We start from the raw sequence: 19,402 nt of genomic DNA, 5'->3' as shown, positions 1-19,402 counted from the left end.
AAATTCCAACCTGTACCTGGAATCAGCTGCTAACCCTGTTTATCACTCGTTCCTCAAAAGACGAGTCTTCTTTGAGCTCTTTTCACTGACTCGTAAAATATGAAAAGTTTGCCGAGTTTTGGCCTTCCAGCTCGTTAAACGATCGGAACGCTATCCCTCCTCTAGATTTTAATCTTTTTGGACCTGAGGGATTATTGCACAAAAAGATCGAGCGCTTGTTTTGTTCGGCTCGTTAAAGCAATCGAAAATTCATCCCTTCTGTATTGTTTTATACTTTTTCGGACTTAAGGGATTAGATGACGAAAAAGGAATCATGGAGTTAACTTTCTGTACCTTTTCAGACTCTCTAAAAATGAAAAGGACCGAGTTATCCTTGTCGTTAGACTCGTTAAATTCATTAAATAGCGACAAACTTGTCTTTAGACGAGAACGAGTTTCCCTATCGCTAGGCTCGTTAAATCATAGCGATGGGCTTGCCCGAAGGGCAGGTTATAGAACAAGCATATGTTATCCTCCTCAAGCTTGACAAAAATAAAGAGGTACTGGTCAGAAATGACTGGGGAAAAATTGGGAGAACATCAAAGTTTAATGGTAGCAAGTCACTCTTGAACATGACACTTTTCCTCCGTACCACGTCGGGTTGGGTTGTTTCATTCACCGGTCTCATCACCATGGTCCTCGCCAAACCATCCACATTTGGGGTAATGCTACCGATCCATCGCATCAGTGTCGTTATATGTTCAAGAGGGGTCATTCTGAAAGTGTCAACCGTGTCCCATCCACTGCCATACATTATCCTTCATCCATTCATGATCGCCACCCTGAATCATATGTCACAGTTTGTTTTCACCTCCACTAAAATCATTAGCTCCGTTCCATGTCATTGATGTGGGATTCATTAAGGCCCTCCTTTGACGGATCGCTTCTTGTCGACTTCAGCTCATTATCCAAGAAGTTGATCTAGGAACAACCCCATCAGTACTTTGAAGCTTGCATGCCTCAATGGCAAGTTTCTCACTTCCGGCGACAGGTATACATCAATGACCTTCGACCAGAAGATTTTGCGTGGCGTTCGACGCCAAGTCCTTTATTCACGCCACGTGAATTATACTGGAGTACCTTGAGGGTCATTATCATTATCGGTGATTCCTCTCGCGCTTGTTAACGGTTTTCATTATTGGCCGGTAATCAAGCGATGTCTTTCCATGTTCGACTTCAGCGCAATTCTCACATGGATCGACTTGTACTTAGAGTGAAGATCGAACGAGTTTGAAGACCCCGGATCTAGTTTCATCCATCCGGGCTGCGATATATATTCAGGAAATATAAAAGCATTTGTCATGTACATCATTGCAGCAGATGATCATCCTATTCAAAGGATGATAATTTCAGCAGAAAATTATCAGTCTACCATCAGACGATCGTCTGTTATATGTACCAAAATGTATTTATAAAGCTGAGCATGGGAATGCCCGCCTCAGCTAGATCATGAAAACAGAATGAAAAATAATGTATTGTATTGTATTGTATTACAGGGCGCCTCCTCAGCACTGGAATGAACTTCGGACCCTCTAGATAAAGCATTTCACCCGATAAACGGCCTCATACTTTAGGGGGCAACTGTTATAGACATTTTTGTGCCTCGCGACATGGAGCATGAAATGTCAATAATTACAGGGATCCTCAGTCCCTAAACATGTTGTTCTTACCCCTAGAAGAACAAGGTCAGCAAACCACAACACTTCCCATCAGTTCTCCACCTGAAAACACTTAAAAACAGGCTATTTTTGGATCATGTCAGCTGCTCCACTGAGCAACTGCGCTGAATGTCAACTGCTCCTCCTTGTACCTGCACTGAAAGTCAACTCCAATGAAGGCTACCTGCGCTGGGCGAGATTGGCCAAGTGGCACAGTCATTCTGCAAGGTGTCAATTGCCCAGGAAGCTTCCAAACTGACACTTGGTTCAAGAGATTCGCCCTGTGATGAGTAAGAGGTACTTGATCTCCATGTGTAAGCAAGGATCTCCAAGTGGACTCAAGAACTGAAGATTAACTGAAGAGGGAGAGGACACAAGGCAGCTTTATGTCAGTCTCAAGCTGACTCATCCTCTCTTCTTCTCTCCTATATATAGAGCTCTTCTATGAGGTCTAGGGGGGCTGGAATTTTGTGCAAAGCAAGGAAGTGCTGTTGGTTTACAGTTAGAGCTATTGGGTGATTGCTTTTATAGAGGTGAAGAGGAGATTTCTTGCTGTTGGGGAGGTGCTGCTGGATTGGAGCCATTGATGGTTGTAACCTTCTCAGAACCCTTTTACTTCTATCAATAAAGCTTTGAATGTTCTCCTATATACTTGTATTGCATTGATGTATTGTATTTACTGGTATATCTGATTCACTCTAATCCATGCATCAGTTATGAGTACATGTTTCTTGTAGTTTCCCTCTCTTGTTTGTGCAGGATCTGTGTGTAGCTGGGCCGGCAAAGGGAGCAAGGAGCTGGGAACAAGAGACAAAGAGAGAGGACAGGATCGGCAAAAGCGAAAGACACCGGTTGGTCAATCTTTTCTTCCTTCTCTGTACTTTCATAAAGGAAAATATCAAAGCTTTACTTTCAGTTGTTGCTAAGGACTGTCACCCTTAGAGTAGGGATAGGGTCATCCGAGTCGGATACTTTTCCCCACAACATATAAGTACCCCTGTACGGAGACTACATTCTATGCTGCTGCACGAAGCTGTTATATCTCTTGTTGACAACCTATAAATTCTATTCCAATTGCTTATTCTTGGTCGTTAAATACTGAGTGTTTGATCTTGATGCACCTACAAAGGCCAAGTGGGATTCAAAAAATGGAATTTGGATTCTTGCTGGCATCTGCCACTTGTTAGTGTCAGTCTTCCCAACCTTCCTCCAGTGATCAAATATGCTCTTACAAAGTGGTCTCAGAGTTTCCAAGTCAAATTTTGTCATTTCAAAGAGTTTTCAAGCAAAATTTGGTCCTAGGCATTAGGTCTAGGGTTTGCTTTTACTCCTTCTAAAGTTGTCCAAATGGCGGTCCATGTCATCATTCAACTGAGTCTATCATCATTCATAGGGTTGTCATTATCATGTCAGTGTCTAATGAGTCATTTTACATCTTGTTCATGCTTCAGTTGTGCCTTGGCAAGGTCATTTCCCTCTCCTAGGGTTTTGAAGCCAATTTCTCTTGGACGGTCAAATCATCGGCAAAACTTGTTTCCTGATGTTGATACACCTTCCCCTATCCTTAAAGTACCTTATCAAATGCTTCCCATCCCTTAGATCCGCCAAATTCCTCTTTTTTGCACAAACCCTAGTTTCTAGCTACAATCTGGCAATTTTCTAGGTTTGGCCTGTGTTTTTCCCTTTTTGACCCCTTCCCCTCACTCAATCTCTGCGATTCCACTTTCCCCTGCTTCCTAACATCCCTCCCTACTTCCAAAAATTTCCCCAAGAATTTAGAAGCCCCCTATCCCCTTCATTTCGCTCCATTTCGACAAAATTCCTTGTTTCACACATCGGGACAAGTCGCACTCAAATGATGTTCCAGAGCAATAAAAGATGAATTTTGGAAAACTGAGAGAGGATTTTGTCCACAACATGCCAAAGAAGAAAAACCTCCTTCAATTTTTACACAGGTGTCATGGTTTTAGAGAAATATCAAAATTACAATCGCTGGATCCAAGGCGGTTGGCCAAGGCACAAAAAAGGAGAAAGAGGCCCGATCCCCTCCATATCTTGGCTGAGGCCTCAGTGAAGGATCAAGGCACTCAATAGCCTAGCCACAACTCAAATCCCAAATTTTTTTGAGAATTTTGGGTAATTTTGGCAATTTTTGGTAATTTACAGGTTTTGGCTCCTCAACGGGTCTCACACCCGGTGAGACCCTTTGTCATGGCAGCTCCTTTTTGCAAAAACTCAGCATTTCTAGATTTTTCATGCAAAGTTACATATGCCTATGGATGGACTTGATTTTTTATGGAGTTTTGGGCCTCCGAAAGGTCAAAATACATGAAAAATTTGACTTTCTGCCACTTTTTTGAACTGCAGAAAGCTGTCTTGGGAGAATTGAGTTTTGAGAGGGAAAATGAACTCCAAATTGAAAAATTCTAGTTGGGTTGGAAGGTAGACTCAAATACCTTTCCAACGAGCTATCCTGCACCCAATTCTGACACCTAAAAGTGCATCAAACAGAGCTCCCAATGTGCGTGACCCGTTGAGCAGGGGGGCGCGACCCGTTGAGCAGATTTTGCCAGATTGCATTGTACAGCCCAGAAAATGCAGATTTGACTCAGTTTGACTTTTTGGGGTTGAATATGATTATGTTTGATGTAATTATTGTAACTCTAAGACACTTTTACTCTTGTTTAACACTTCTAGAAGATTCATTCATGTCAAGGGTAAATATTTAATGAATGGATTGGTTTCCTAGCTTATAGAGGCAAGTTGTTTTGACTGCCTAGATTTTAGTGCTCAGTTTAGAATTAGTTGAAACAGCTCCTAGAAGGATGAGCTCGACCCCTAGAGGCAAGGGAAGAGGTTGGCTTGCCTATATTATGTATCTTCTTAATCATTTTCAGGGGTTGGAAGGTTGGACTCTTGAGGGAGAAGCTATCATTGTATATTTTCACTGTATCTCTGCAATTTTTGGCTAAGGAAGACCAGGGTTTTGCAGTCATCTTTGGGATTCTTGTGGACTCATGTGTTGATGGTGTGTTTCTCAATGTTCTTGTAAGCTTTTTTATGTAATTCATTTCCTTTCTTTACTGCTGCACATTAAACAAATGAAGTGTTAAAGTATGAATTCATGCTAGCCATGCTCTGCTTTTAAATTTGTTTAATTTCCATGTTTTCTACTGTCTAAAGGGAATTCAAAGTCATTGTTTTCTCTCTTTAGCTCCTCATCTTTCATTCCTGATCATCCATCTCAAGTTAAGGCATCAATACTGTTTCCTACCTCGTCCCAAGGAACCCCCTGCAGAAACTGTGTCCAATCCCCGCACCCAAAATTGCAATTCCTCAATTTGCCACCAAAAGCCCAAAAAAAAAACCCCAAATCAACCTTTTTAATCAGTTTACTAGCCTAATATCAGTGTTACCATGTTGGTCATCTCATCCCATTGAAGATCTGCCAAGATTGACCGGAGAGAGCCTTCTCCTGCCCCGTAGGGCTAGCTACGAGGCTAAATGGTTTGATGTAGCCTTGAGGTTTACCTTTCTCAGCCTGAGGTGAAATTTCAAGCGCTAACATACTGGTGACCATACTGGGGAGAAAATTCAATTTTTTGATTGTCTTGTCCCAGTACATGCAATCAAGGTGCAGATCTGATGCTGATGGTGGACAGTAGTCAGACACTTGTGCAGGCTGAACCATTCACCTGGCGACTCCAACTCGATCCAGACATTCCAACGCATGTTGATCTGTTCATGCAATGGTAGGGTATGTGGCAGACCCTGTACTTTGTGAAGCCCTAAACGGAGTTAGAGAGTGGTTAGTAGATATTGAAATTAATGAAGATTTTTTTCAGTATTTTCCTTCAATGTTTGAAATCTCCGAAGCTTCATCTTGAAAGCAAAACTAGATTTTGTGAGTTAGTTGTTGAAAGAGTTGAAAATGAGATTCAATATCTCGATGAGCAAATCCAGTCATATGATTTCCAAGACCCTAAAAAGTTTTTGGAAATCGTTCCTCCATTGAAACAAGAAATAACAGATTTGCCTATAGATGTATACATTGACAATGTGCAGCTGGAAGTATGTGTTGCAGAGTTGGGGCAGCCAACAGAGTCTGGCTTCCGTGATCCTATTGCGGCATATATGGACATGTTTTTCAGTTTGATTGACAGATCAGGCTGTCTTTTCCGTGACCAGGGTCAGTACGTGCATGAAAGGCTGCCAGCAATTGCATCTGTGACCTCATGGAAGCTTTCTCAACCGGCGTCAATCTCAGGTTTACTTGAATGGTTAATATGGCATTTTAGTATCACCTGATCTAGTGATTGTACAGCAAAGTAGGGTAGCTTTGTAAATAAATAAGCAGCCATAAGGGCAGCATCTTGTTTTAGTTTGCTTGAAGAATTGTTTGAGTTCAGTTTCAGTTTGAAAATAAGTCAAGAGTTGTGTTGATGATGATTCCATTGCCCAATGGGTGAAGGCACTGTCCGCTCTCCCAAAGTTCTGTGGTTCTTGGCACCTCCACGAAGCGGCAACTGCCATCCCAAGTGGAGCCAATGTTAGACTCCGTCTCATGTCAGAGATTGATTCTTCTTCAAAACCATGTTTTGAAGAAGAAATCATTAAATGTGTTCTAGAATATGTATTAAATTCTGCCAGCCATGACTATTGCTAAGCCAGTCAAGCCACCTGCAACACAGCTGATTAAATTTCATGGAAGCTATCAGCAAAACAACAGAGATGAACGCTTTAAAGGAGGCAAGTCTTATCAGTTCATGCTTCGAACGAAGAATCCGGCAGGGAAAGTTCCATATAAACTCTATTTGGTAATGGATGATCTTGCAGATGAGTTTGGGATTGGAACTCTTCGACTTACGACAAGACAGGCATTTCAATTTCATGGCGTGCTTAAGAAGGATCTGAAGACAGTTATGAGTACCATCATTAGAAATATGGGATCCACTCTTGGAGCATGTGGTGACTTGAAATAGAAATGTTCTAGCTTATTTGCTCAGGAAACTGCAAAAAAAGTTGCTGCTCTTCTTATTATGATTTATGGGTAGATGGAGAGAAAATAATGTCAGCAGATCCACCAGATGTTGTGGAGGCTCACAGCGATAACTCTCATGGCACAAATTTTGAAGATTCACCAGAGCCAATTTATGGGACTTAATTCCTGCCTCGTAAGTTCAAGGTTGCTGTTACTGTACCCACAGATAACTCTGTTTACATTCTTACCAATGATGTGGGGCTTGTGGTTGTTTCGGATGAAGCAGGGGAGCCTCAAGGCTTTAACATTTATGTAGGAGGAGGTATGGGAAGAACTCTTCGTGTCGAGACCACATTCCCACAGTTGGGAGAGCCTTTTGGCTATGTGCCCAAGGAAGATATTCCCTATGCTGTGAAAGTTATTATTGCAACACAACAAGATAATGGAAGGCAGAGACTGTGATAGGAGTGATTATGTAGCTCGCATACAGTTGCTCGCACATGTTACAGTGGTTTTTATTTATTGTTTTTCTGTGGCTTGTTCTTGGTATGGCTCACTGATCTATATAGTCTAACCTCTATGGCCAGCACGATGGATCTCGCTTTATACACTTTGAAGGGTCTCCCACATACTAGATCTCGCATAAACTCTGTGAAAGACCTCATCTATCCCCTGACAGAATCTTGCTTCTATACTTTGTGGCACAAAATAGTGATCTTTGTTATGCGTATTGTTTTCTATACTTTGTGACTCGTTATCTTCACCTATGTTTTGAGCATCTTACCAGGTTTGCAGACGTGGCTCTCTAGAAGGATATTGCTTTATCCATATACAGGGTCGGAGCCTGGAGCTTCTTTGTTTGACTGTGTGCGACCTGTTGGGTGGGTGCGACCTGTCCAGGGGGTCCTAACAGTTGGAAAACAACACGGGCGCGACCTGTTGGGTTTGCGCGACCCGTCCATACCTACAGACTTAATGCTCAAACAAATGAAGGAAAGGGTCGAACATCCTGTGTTGCTGTGGAAATATGAATTTTCAAGGTTATGGTATAAGCCAGATACAATGTTCTTTACACCGAAGGCTAACGTCAAGCTGGATTTCAAATGTCCTGCATCAAATTGTTCACCAGAAAGGAGTTCATTGAGATTAAATGAAGGTGGGTTATGTTAGTGTCGGTCTTGAAAGCCCTCCATCAGTGATCAAATATGCTCTTACAAAGTTGTCTGAGAGTGTCGAGGTCAAATTTTGTCATTTCAGTGAGTCTTCAAGCAAAATTTGGTCACTAGGCATTAGGTCTAGGGTTTGCCCAAATGTCAGTCCATGTCATCATTCAGCTGAGTGTATCATCATTCAGAGGGTTGTCATCGTCATGTCAGTATCTAATGGGTCATTTCACACCTTGTTCATGCTTCAGTTGCCACCCAGGCAAGGTCATTTCCCTCTCCTAGGGTTTTGAAGCCAATTTCTCTTGGATGGTCAAATCACCGACAAAACTTGTTTCCTGATGTTCATACACCTTCCCCTATCCTTAATGTACCTTATCAAACACTTCCCAACACTCGGATCCCCCAAAATCCTCATTTTTGCACAAACCTTAGTTTCTAGCTACAACCTGGCAATTTTCTAGGTTTGGCCTGTGTTTTTCCCTTTTCGACCCCTTCCCCTCACTCAATCACTGAGATTCCACTTTCCCCTGCTTCCTAACATCCCTCCTCACTCCCACAAATTTCCCCAAGAATTTAGAAACCCCCTACCCCCTTCATCTCGCTCCATTTCGACAAAATTCCTTGCTTCACACATCGGGACAAGTCGCACTCAAAAGCTGTTTCTAAGCAATCAAAGATGAATTTTGCAAAACTGCGAGAGGTTTTTGTCCACAACATGCCAAGGAAGAAAAACCTCTTTCACTTTTTACACAGGTGTCATGGTTTGAGAGAAATGTCAACAATACCGGCGAGAACGAAGGTGCTCCAAGGACGGTTGGCCAAAGCACAAAAACGAAGGAAAACGCCCGATCCACTTCAAACTTTGGCCAAAGCCTCTTTGACTGAGCATGGTACTTGATTGGGGACTCTCAGCCCAAATTTCAAGAAATTTGGAGAAAATTTTGTCATTTGTGAATTTTTTGTGCAATTTACAGGTTTTTACCAAGAACTGGTCTCACCCCGGGTGAGACCAGTTTGAAGGGCTGCTCGGAATTTTGCAAACTTGGCATTTTTGGAAAGGGCATTCAAAAAGAAAAATTAACAATACTTGGGAGAAGCCTGATTTTGAGTTTTGAGCCTCCAAAAGCTCAAAATACACCTAAAAAATGACTTTCTGCCCACTTTTTGAGTTGCAGAAAGTGACCTTGGGAGAAATGGTTTTTGAGGGGTCAAATCAACACCAAATTCAGAAATTCCACTTGGGATGGAAAGTAGACAGGCCAAGCTTTCCAATGAGCCATTTTGCACCTGATTTGGATCAGTGGAACCCACTCAAAAACAGCTGTAAAGGGGCGCGACCAGAACTTCCAGGGGCGCGACCAGAACTTCCAGATTTGCCAGAATTCACATTTTCGGTCAAAAAACACTGTTTTGACTATGGTTGACTATTATTACTTGTAGATGATGGATAAATGTAATATTTTCATGGCACTTTGGTAGATTTTATCTTTCTTTACCCTTCTAGAAGCTTCCATGATGTAAAAAGTGAAAAATTAATGCATGAATCAGTTAGCTAAGTAATAGAGGCAAGTTGTTGGACTGCCTATTATCTAGTGCTTAATTTAGAATTAGTTCAAACAGCTCCTAGGAAGCTGAGCTCGACCCCTAGAGGTGGGGAAAGGAGTTAGATGGTCTAGATGGTCTATATTATGCTCTCTCCTTCTCATTTTCATGGTTGGACTCTTGTGTAAGGAAGCTTTATTGTATATTGTGCATCTATTTCTGCAATTGAAGGCAAGGAAAGCCAGGGTTTTACAGACATCTTTGAGGATTCTTGTGAATCTGATTGTTGATGGTGTGTTCTCTACATGTTCTTGTAAGTTTGTTTATGTGTTTCACATCTCTCTTATGCTTCTAAATTGGATAGATGAAGTGGTAAAGTTTGAACTCATGTTTTGACATGCTCAGCTTTTTAGTTTGTTCAATTTTAATGTTTTCTACTGTCTAGAGAGGATTCGAATTGTGTGTTTGCCCTCTTTAGCTTATCCTCTATCATCTCTGATCATCCATCTCAAATTAAGGCATCAGCACTCATTCCTACCTTGCCCCTTAGATCCCCCTGTGAAAACTGTGCTCAATCCCCGCACCTTGAATTGCACTTCCACCAATTGCCACCAAAAACCCCAAAAAATCATTAAATCAACCCCCCTATCAATTTACTAGCCTAAAATCTTTATTCTTAATTGGTCAGCCTAATCATATTGAAAGATCTATCGAATCTGACCCGAGAGAGCCTTCTCATACCTCGTAGGGCTAGCTACGAGGTGAAATGGTTTGATGTAGCCTTGAGAGTTTGTCTATCTCAGCCTAGGTGAATTCCAAGCACTAACATATTGGCGACCATACTAGGGAGAACATATTAATAGTTTGCTCATTGTCGTGTTATTTCATAAGTCTTAGACGGAGCCTGAAGTTACGCCAGAAGCCTTCGAAAACGCTCTTGTTTTACATCAGCGCAAGTAGATAAACGCTGCTTCAGTCTATCTCCGTGGGATTTGTGAACATAGCGCTTCATTTGCATTTTACCCCAGTACATGTATCAAGTTCAGATCTGATTGTTGATGGTGAACAACGATCAGACACTTGAAAGGCTGAAATCATTCACTTGGCGACTCTACATCATTTTTGAGATCAGATCCAATCAGATCCAAAGACTCCGCTGGAGGATGATCCCGACCAGCAAAAACATGAAAGGACAACATGGACATATCAGGTATTCAAGTTGGAATTTCATCCAAGATATTTTGTTCTTTGTCGTAAATTATTTCTTCTCTTTTCCCAAGAATGTCAAGAAGGCTTTGCAAAGTATATTGTGCTTGAGAAGAGATCCTCGGCCTGCAATTGATTCTTTCCCTTTGAAAAGTGTGAAAACCAAAGATTTGCATGCCTTCGAGCTTGATCAAGATCCTTTTTCCGAATTTTGTGATGATCATATTAAAATTGATGAATCTCAAAAGACCAAGTCTGATTCTATACCTGCTGTACATACCCCTATACCTTGTAAAATTCCACATCGGTATAAACCTCTTGTTTTACCTTCTGTTCTTCATGCTTTCCCCAAAAATTATGATCTATACTTGCCGATGTTTGATGGTGAATGTAAGAATGTCAACGCTGAGCAACATGTCCAGAATTTTGAGAATTTTCTAGATCTTTTCGAAGTTGATGATGAAGATGTTAGTATAAGGCTTTTTGCTCTTTCTTTGCAAGCCAAAGTGAAGAGTTGGTTCAAAGCCCTGCCTGATGCGAGCATCTCAGATTTCCAGCAGTTTGTCAAAGTTTTTCTCGACAGGTGGATGATCGGTCAAAACCTTTTCTTGATTGTAGAAGAGTATAATCAGCTGAAAAGATTGCCAGGTGAGACAGTACAACAGTTTTCGGCCAGATTTAATCAAGTTTATTATTCGATGCCAGTTGATATAAGACCTTCTCCTAGATCTGCTCTCTTGCACTATCCGGGTGCCTTTGATCCGGAGATGGAGTTTCAGCTGAGGGAAAAGGATATTGCAACACTTCACGAGATGCAAAACAATGCAGTAAGTGTAGAGGCTCATCTGTTGATCCGAAGGGCAAGGATGAAGGAAGAAGAGATGAAAAACATAGATCCGGCCGAATCTCTAGAGGTGAAGCTTCACGTTTTGGTAAGTGCAGTGGAAGAGATGATGCAAAGGATCACCCCAAGGAATGATTTTAATTTTCATGGCTCGCTGATTGAAGAAGAACAAGTTGCTGATCCAAAACATTTTGTTTCCCAGCCTAGTTGTCATAGCACTCATAGTGATTGTTTTGTAGATCATCTTGGAGAAGAAAGAACTGTTGATATGACATGTATGCTTGATGACGTGCTTTATACGGATGATTTGTCTCAGTTTGATGAGTATGATGATGATTATGTTCTCCAAACAGAAGCTAATCTTGTAGACAAATTAGCAGCTCGTTTGTGGGAGGAAGAAGTTCATTTTCAGCAGCTCGAATACAACGATCAGCCATCATATATCAGCTATGACAGTGATGAGGAAAGTGCAGCAAATTTTGAAGTAAGTGAAGGATCTTTGCCTTTTTGTTTTGATTCATGTCAGTTCATCAGAGATAACTTCCATGCAATCACAAATCCGTTGTTGACTAGTCTTGATTTGGATCCTCTTGAGCGCAATGAAAACTTTGTTCAAGACTCCTCATATTCAGATTTGCAACCCCCGGAAGCCATTGATTGTCAAATTGCAGCTGATTTAATGATTCAAGGTGACTCCGTGCCATTCTGTTTTGATTCATTTCAGTTTTTGAAGGGTCGATTGCATAGTACATCTTCAAATGAAAAGCCTATAACAAATCAACAATCACTCAGTTTTAATGTTGAGGATGAAGGTCAGATTATAGATGAAGTTGTGGAAGATGAAATACATGATGTGATGATGCAGGAAGATTCTTTACCCTTTTGTTTCGAAGCATTTCAGTTTATAAGGCAGAATTTTCATATTATCTCTAAAGAACTAGATGAGCAGCATGTAGGCAATCATGTAATCACAATGGAACCAATAGAAATGGGATTGCAGCAGTCTTTTCAAGTTTTTCATGATCCCATAGCTGATGTTTTGGATGAGGTTTGCAGTCAAAGTCTTTCTCCATTGACCACATGTGAGCTTGAAACATGTGCTGATATGAATTTGATCCGGCAGCCGGTTTCTTTGTCATTTTCAGCAGAGGTATCATCACAAGGCTCAGATCGAAGTTTGCATTCATGGTATGAGGAAAAGAGAAGTAATCCATTGGATGAGCTAAGTTCCAGTGTGCTTGAATTTCAAGATCCTTATGCAGTGTTTTTGGAGGCGGATAGAGAATTTATATCATTCAATGGATCTGTTTCTAAGTTGTCATGGGAGTTGCCTTTCAGTAGTTCTCTCTTGTTGGTCATCAGTGAGAACTTGCAGAGATTTCAAACAACAGATGAGATACTTACTTGGTTGCATTGGTTGTTTCATTTCAGTTGATCAGGTGATGAATGAAACTGTTAGAGTAGGTTGTGATGAATAAGCTCCACTTTGAGCATCATTTTCAGTTGGTTGATTGTGTTTAAGTATTGAGTCAGTTTTAAGTTGAGTCATGAGTCCTTTATGAGTCAATTTTTAGTCTTGTTGTTAAGTTAGTTTGTGTCAGTTTTCAGTCATGCATTTCAGTTTGAGTTTTTGACTCCATTGCCCAATAATTGTAAAGCACTGGTCTGCTCTCCCAGATGTCTAAGGTTCTTGGCACCTCCAAGGAGCTACCATCCCCATTGGAGCCAATGTTAGTGTCGGTCTTGAAAGCCCTCCATCAGTGATCAAATATGCTCTTACAAAGTTGTCTGAGAGTGTCGAGGTCAAATTTTGTCATTTCAGTGAGTCTTCAAGCAAAATTTGGTCACTAGGCATTAGGTCTAGGGTTTGCCCAAATGTCAGTCCATGTCATCATTCAACTGAGTGTATCATCATTCAGAGGGTTGTCATCGTCATGTCAGTATCTAATGGGTCATTTCACACCTTGTTCATGCTTCAGTTGCCACCCAGGCAAGGTCATTTCCCTCTCCTAGGGTTTTGAAGCCAATTTCTCTTGGATGGTCAAATCACCGACAAAACTTGTTTCCTGATGTTCATACACCTTCCCCTATCCTTAATGTACCTTATCAAACACTTCCCAACACTCGGATCCCCCAAAATCCTCATTTTTGCACAAACCCTAGTTTCTAGCTACAACCTGGCAATTTTCTAGGTTTGGCTTGTGTTTTTCCCTTTTCGACCCCTTCCCCTCACTCAATCACTGAGATTCCACTTTCCCCTGCTTCCTAACATCCCTCCTCACTCCCACAAATTTCCCCAAGAATTTAGAAACCCCCTACCCCCTTCATCTCGCTCCATTTCGACAAAATTCCTTGCTTCACACATCGGGACAAGTCGCACTCAAAAGCTGTTTCTGAGCAATCAAAGATGAATTTTGCAAAACTGCGAGAGGTTTTTGTCCACAACATGCCAAGGAAGAAAAACCTCTTTCACTTTTTACACAGGTGTCATGGTTTGAGAGAAATGTCAACAATACCGGCGAGAACGAAGGTGCTCCAAGGACGGTTGGCCAAAGCACAAAAACGAAGGAAAACGCCCGATCCACTTCAAACTTTGGCCAAAGCCTCTTTGAATGAGCATGGTACTTGATTGGGGACTCTCAGCCCAAATTTCAAGAAATTTGGAGAAAATTTTTTCATTTGTGAATTTTTTGTGCAATTTACAGGTTTTTCCCAAGAACTGGTCTCACCCCGGGTGAGACTAGTTTGAAGGGCTGCTCGGAATTTTGCAAACTTGGCATTTTTGGAAAGGGAATTCAAAAAGAAAAATTAACAATACTTGGGAGAAGCTTGATTTTGAGTTTTGAGCCTCCAAAAGCTCAAAATACACCTAAAAAATGACTTTCTGCCCACTTTTTGAGTTGCAGAAAGTGACCTTGGGAGAAATGGTTTTTGAGGGGTCAAATCAACACCAAATTCAGAAATTCCACTTGGGATGGAAAGTAGACAGGCCAAGCTTTCCAATGAGCCATTTTTCACCTGATTTGGATCAGTGGAACCCACTCAAAAACAGCTGTAAAGGGGCGCGACCAGAACTTCCAGGGGCGCGACCAGAACTTCCAGATTTGCCAGAATTCACATTTTCGGTCAAAAAACATTGTTTTGACTATGGTTGACTATTATTACTTGTAGATGATGGATAAATGTAATATTTTCATGGCACTTTGGTATATTTTATCTTTCTTTACCCTTCTAGAAGCTTCCATGATGTAAAAAGTGAAAAATTAATGCATGAATTAGTTAGCTAAGTAATAGAGGCAAGTTGTTGGACTGCCTATTATCTAGTGCTTAATTTAGAATTAGTTCAAACAGCTCCTAGGAAGCTGAGCTTGACCCCTAGAGGTGGGGAAAGGAGTTAGATGGTCTAGATGGTCTATATTATGCTCTCTCCTTCTCATTTTCATGGTTGGACTCTTGTGTAAGGAAGCTTTATTGTATATTGTGCATCTATTTCTGCAATTGAAGGCAAGGAAAGCCATGGTTTTACAGACATCTTTGAGGATTCTTGTGGATCTGATTGTTGATGGTGTGTTCTCTACATGTTCTTGTAAGTTTGTTTATGTGTTTCACATCTCTCTTATGCTTCTAAATTGGACAGATGAAGTGGTAAAGTTTGAACTCATGTTTTGACATGCTCAGCTTTTTAGTTTGTTCAATTTTAATGTTTTCTACTGTCTAGAGAGGATTCGAATTGTGTGTTTGCCCTCTTTAGCTTCTCCTCTATCATCTCTGATCATCCATCTCAAATTAAGGCATCAGCACTCATTCCTACCTTGCCCCTTAGATCCCCCTGTGAAAACTGTGCTCAATCCCCGCACCTTGAATTGCACTTCCACCAATTGCCACCAAAAACCCCAAAAAATCATTAAATCAACCCCCCTATCAATTTACTAGCCTAAAATCTTTATTCTTAATTGGTCAGCCTAATCATATTGAAATATCTATCGAATATGACCCGAGAGAGCCTTCTCATACCTCGTAGGGCTAGCTACGAGGTGAAATGGTTTGATGTAGCCTTGAGAGTTTGTCTATCTCAGCCTAGGTGAATTCCAAGCGCTAACAGGTTATATATTGACTGTGAGGTTTCTTGCGCAAACCCTTGGACGATCATTACGGAGGCAGTCACAGAATTCACTCCTCAACTATATGATCGTTCCGTTGTCTTCATGCACAAGGATTGGACTGTTACAAAACAGGGATAAAGGTGCGCCCAGGATATTGCTGAAACCTCTGATAGGAATCAATTGGCTTGTATACTGGACTTGATATAATTTCTTTGACATTTTGGTGGGCAGTATTCCTGATTTTAATGTGGCCAATTTTCACGATCTCTGTCAAATTCTTTGGTCGACATTTGTTTAGGTCACTTGTGGGTTACATTATTCCACTTATTTTGCCTATTGCGTTTTCTCTCTACGTTGGTGGACTTTGTTTCCAGTTTATTATTGAAAAGATGGGAATGCTTGGTGTTGTCTCAGAACCCTATGGATATTTTGTTTCAGATATTATTGTTGCCTGTGTGACTGGAATTATTGTTGGTTTGTGTGTTGGTCCATTGATGCCCATTGTGGGGAGTTGGTTATCAAATCCTGTACCATTACAGTTGCTTGTACAGCTGAGTGTTGTGGCAATGGCATTATCTTCTCAGTTTTTCCCATATAGTGTTGCTGCTCCAAAGAGGCTTGTTCTTCAACACACGTTCCAAACTACAGGGAATAACTTATTACATTCTTCGTACGATTTGGGAATTACAGATGCCAATACATTGTCTTTTGTATTGAAAAATGCACCTGAAGCAGCAAAACAGTCGAATATAGGCCCAATGTTTAACAAGGAAGCAGCGAATTATTCTAATGAAGGAACATTTATAGCATTATATCCAATTTCTTGTTTTTTTTTCGAAATTGACATTTCCTGGAGCAACAGAGGACATTTTTGAACACTATCATAATTTACCCAGGTTATTCATGAATGAGGAAACAACTTCTTCTAGTTCTCAGGTCCGAAGGGTACATTTGGAGCTTGACCTGGGTTCTCTTCAAGAGGTTTGGGTTGCAGTTCTTAATATCACAGGGCCTCTTGCTAGTTGGTCCTTTTCTGAGAAGGAATTGCCAGCTCCTGAACAAGTAAATGGCGGGCCACTGTCTTATATATTACGATTAAGTGGCAGTAGTTCTAAGAATTGGAAGTTTTGGGTCGAGGCAAGCAGTTCTGAAGCTTTAAAGATTGACCTTGCTATTTTGGATCAACGTTTAGATAAGCGGGCAATAAAATTGAAACAGTGCTTTCCACCTTGGGTTGATGTTACTGCGTACTCAAGTTTTTTGTCACGATGTATCCACATTTTTCAGTGATCTAAAAGAGTTGATTGAGGAATGATTGGATAGAAACCCATGTGCCAGGCCAATATTTTCTGCGATTATTGTGCGTCTAGATGAAATAAGGCCCTTATGTGTCAAATAGAGCTTGCTGGCATTGATCGCATAAGTTTTAATCCGTTGTCAACTAAAGAAAAATATGGCGCACGTCTTTGACACCTGCTCTTCACTTCAGTCACCTGAAGACACCTGTTACCAGATGCATAAGATTCGTTTTTATCTATGACCTCAGTTAGTCATACGATGGAGTCTGCGCTCCAATTGTTAGGCTTTTTGGTTAGAGATTTTCGAGGGGAAAGTTATTACATGTTCTATTTATGTAATTCAGGTGAAACATCGCAGGAGTTTTTTGGGTTGATTTGTTTTCTTTTACAACAGAGGCTTATTTAATGTATTAAATATAAAAAATTCATGGGTAGGACAGGAGGGAGAGTTTTCTGAGTGCTGAGAGTGCTGGAGAACAGAGCTTTCAATGTACAGTTTTTGGCAGAGAGTTTAATGAAATTACACAGCTCTGACTTCTGAGATTCCTGTGGTATGAAAGTTAGCATTAGTTTTCCTCTTGTTTCATATGTAATCTGTTATGTTCCATTTCACTACATGATCATTTCTAACTGAACAAATGAAGTGTTTAGGTAAGAATTCATGCCTGCCATGCTCTGCCTATAAGTTTGTTCATGTTTAATGTTTTCTACTGTTTAAGGAGGATTCAAAGTTATTGTTTGCCCTCCTTAGCTCCTCACCAGTCTTGCCATCCCATTTAAATCTAGATTTGATGCTAAATTTCTTGCCTACCTTGCCTCAGTCGATAACCTGTGTTGTTCATCATATTTCTCTGTTTCAAGCTGTGATTTTTCCCATGTAGCCCAGAAAAACCCCATTATTTAATTAAAAACCCCAAATCAATATTTCTAATCAGTTTACTAGCCTAATATCAGTGTCACCCGTTTGGTCATCTCATCAATTGAATATCTACCGAGATTGACCGGAGAGAGCCTTCTCCTGCCCCATAGGGCTAGCTACGGGGCTGAATGGTTTGATGTTGCCTTGAGGTTTACCTTTCTCAGCCTGAGGTGAAATCTCAAGCGCTAACATACTGGCGACCATACTGGGGAGAACAAACTTGTTTGTGGGTTGATGTGTTTGTTTCATAAGTCTTAGACGGAGCCTGAAGTTATGCCAGGTAGCCTCCGAAACGCTTTTTCTTTGCATTAGCGGAAGTAGATAAACGCTGCTTCAGTCAATCTCTGTGAGCTTGTGAATACAAGCACTTCATTTGCATTTTACCCCATTACATGTATCAAGTTCAGATCTGATTGTTGATAGTGGACAACGATCAGACACTTGAAAGGCTGAAATCATTCACTGGAAACTCCTCCACCGAAAACTCTAGAGATCAATGCTTCATGGTGACTTCACTGCAGGAAGACTAGTAGCTTTGAGCTTTACAAGATGGATCGAATCGCAAGAAGATATGCTCCCCTGAGCCGAGATCACATCCCTGGTTTTCCGAATAAAATTCCGAAGGTAGATTGGTCAAGGAATCTGCCTACATTTAATGATGATGGTAAGAAGGATGCTGCTTTACATCTAGTTAGATTTCATATGCATATTCGCAAGTTGAAGGTGGATTTTCCTGAAGATTGCTTGATGAAGATATTCTTGGCCACTCTAGAAGGTAAAGCCCAATCGTGGTATGAAAGTTTGCCGCCTGCTTGTATTTACTGTTTAAAGGATTTTCATGCCTTGTTCATTGAAAGATATCAAGCATCTTATCCATCATTAAATTTAGTTCATGATTGTTGCCAACATGCTTCAACTTTTATTGAAAGCCTTGAGAAATATTATGAAGATGATAATTTTATGGATGTTGAGATCATGGAGGCTTTGTATGAAAATCCGTTTCAGCAGCACACATAAATCTTAGAGGATACTTGTCAAGATCAACAGGCTGAAGATTTCCATATGGCTGAAAATGAGGAAAGAGAAAATGTTGTTTCAGATCTGCCCACAGAAGACAGCAGCATGCAAATAAGTCTAGTGCTGATTGTAGAGTGTGATAATGTCCAGTCAGCTACTTCAGAACTACATTCAGATTATGATAACCAAGCATACCTTGTGCCGAATCCTGAAAAGGAGAGTTTTGTTGTTGAGATCATGGACAAAGTTCTTGATCCAAATGTCCTTATGCCATCAGAACAGAGCCTGCATGAGGAGGTAATTCAGCCAACTCATGAACATCAAGATGAGATCTTTGTTCAAGTAAGTGAAAACTCTTCTTTCAATCATAATTTGGATAGTTTGATTGCCATGTCATATGAAGATGATCAACAATGTTTCCAAGTTTCAGAAGATCAGGACTGTCATTCAGATTTTTCATGTTTTTCATGTTATTTCAAGAAGACAAGACTTGTTTGAGCAAAGGGAAACAAAAAGTCTTATCTCCTTTGTCTAAAGAGGAGATAGATCAGCTTTTGAAAGGCCATGCTACAACCCAAGCTACAACAAATCGGCAGTGTGCACATGGTCACGAAAGTGTTGGTGAAACT

The 19,402-nt window shown here is 40.8% G+C and overlaps 1 pseudogene; it reads left to right on the top strand.

Moving 5' to 3' along the window:
• Positions 1-6,349: 6,349 nt before the first annotated feature.
• On the top strand, positions 6,350-16,829 carry LOC149183801 (uncharacterized; annotated as a pseudogene).
• The last annotated feature ends 2,573 nt before the right edge of the window (positions 16,830-19,402 follow it).

Source organism: Pinus tabuliformis, chromosome 3_2, assembly GCF_031772625.1.
Source record: "Pinus tabuliformis cultivar Carrire ecotype Pingquan chromosome 3_2, CPIR1, whole genome shotgun sequence".
In the NCBI taxonomy this organism is placed as follows: Eukaryota; Viridiplantae; Streptophyta; class Pinopsida; order Pinales; family Pinaceae; genus Pinus; species Pinus tabuliformis.
Note: the sequence above shows the minus strand (reverse complement) of the source record. Positions and strands in the feature narration are given on the sequence as shown.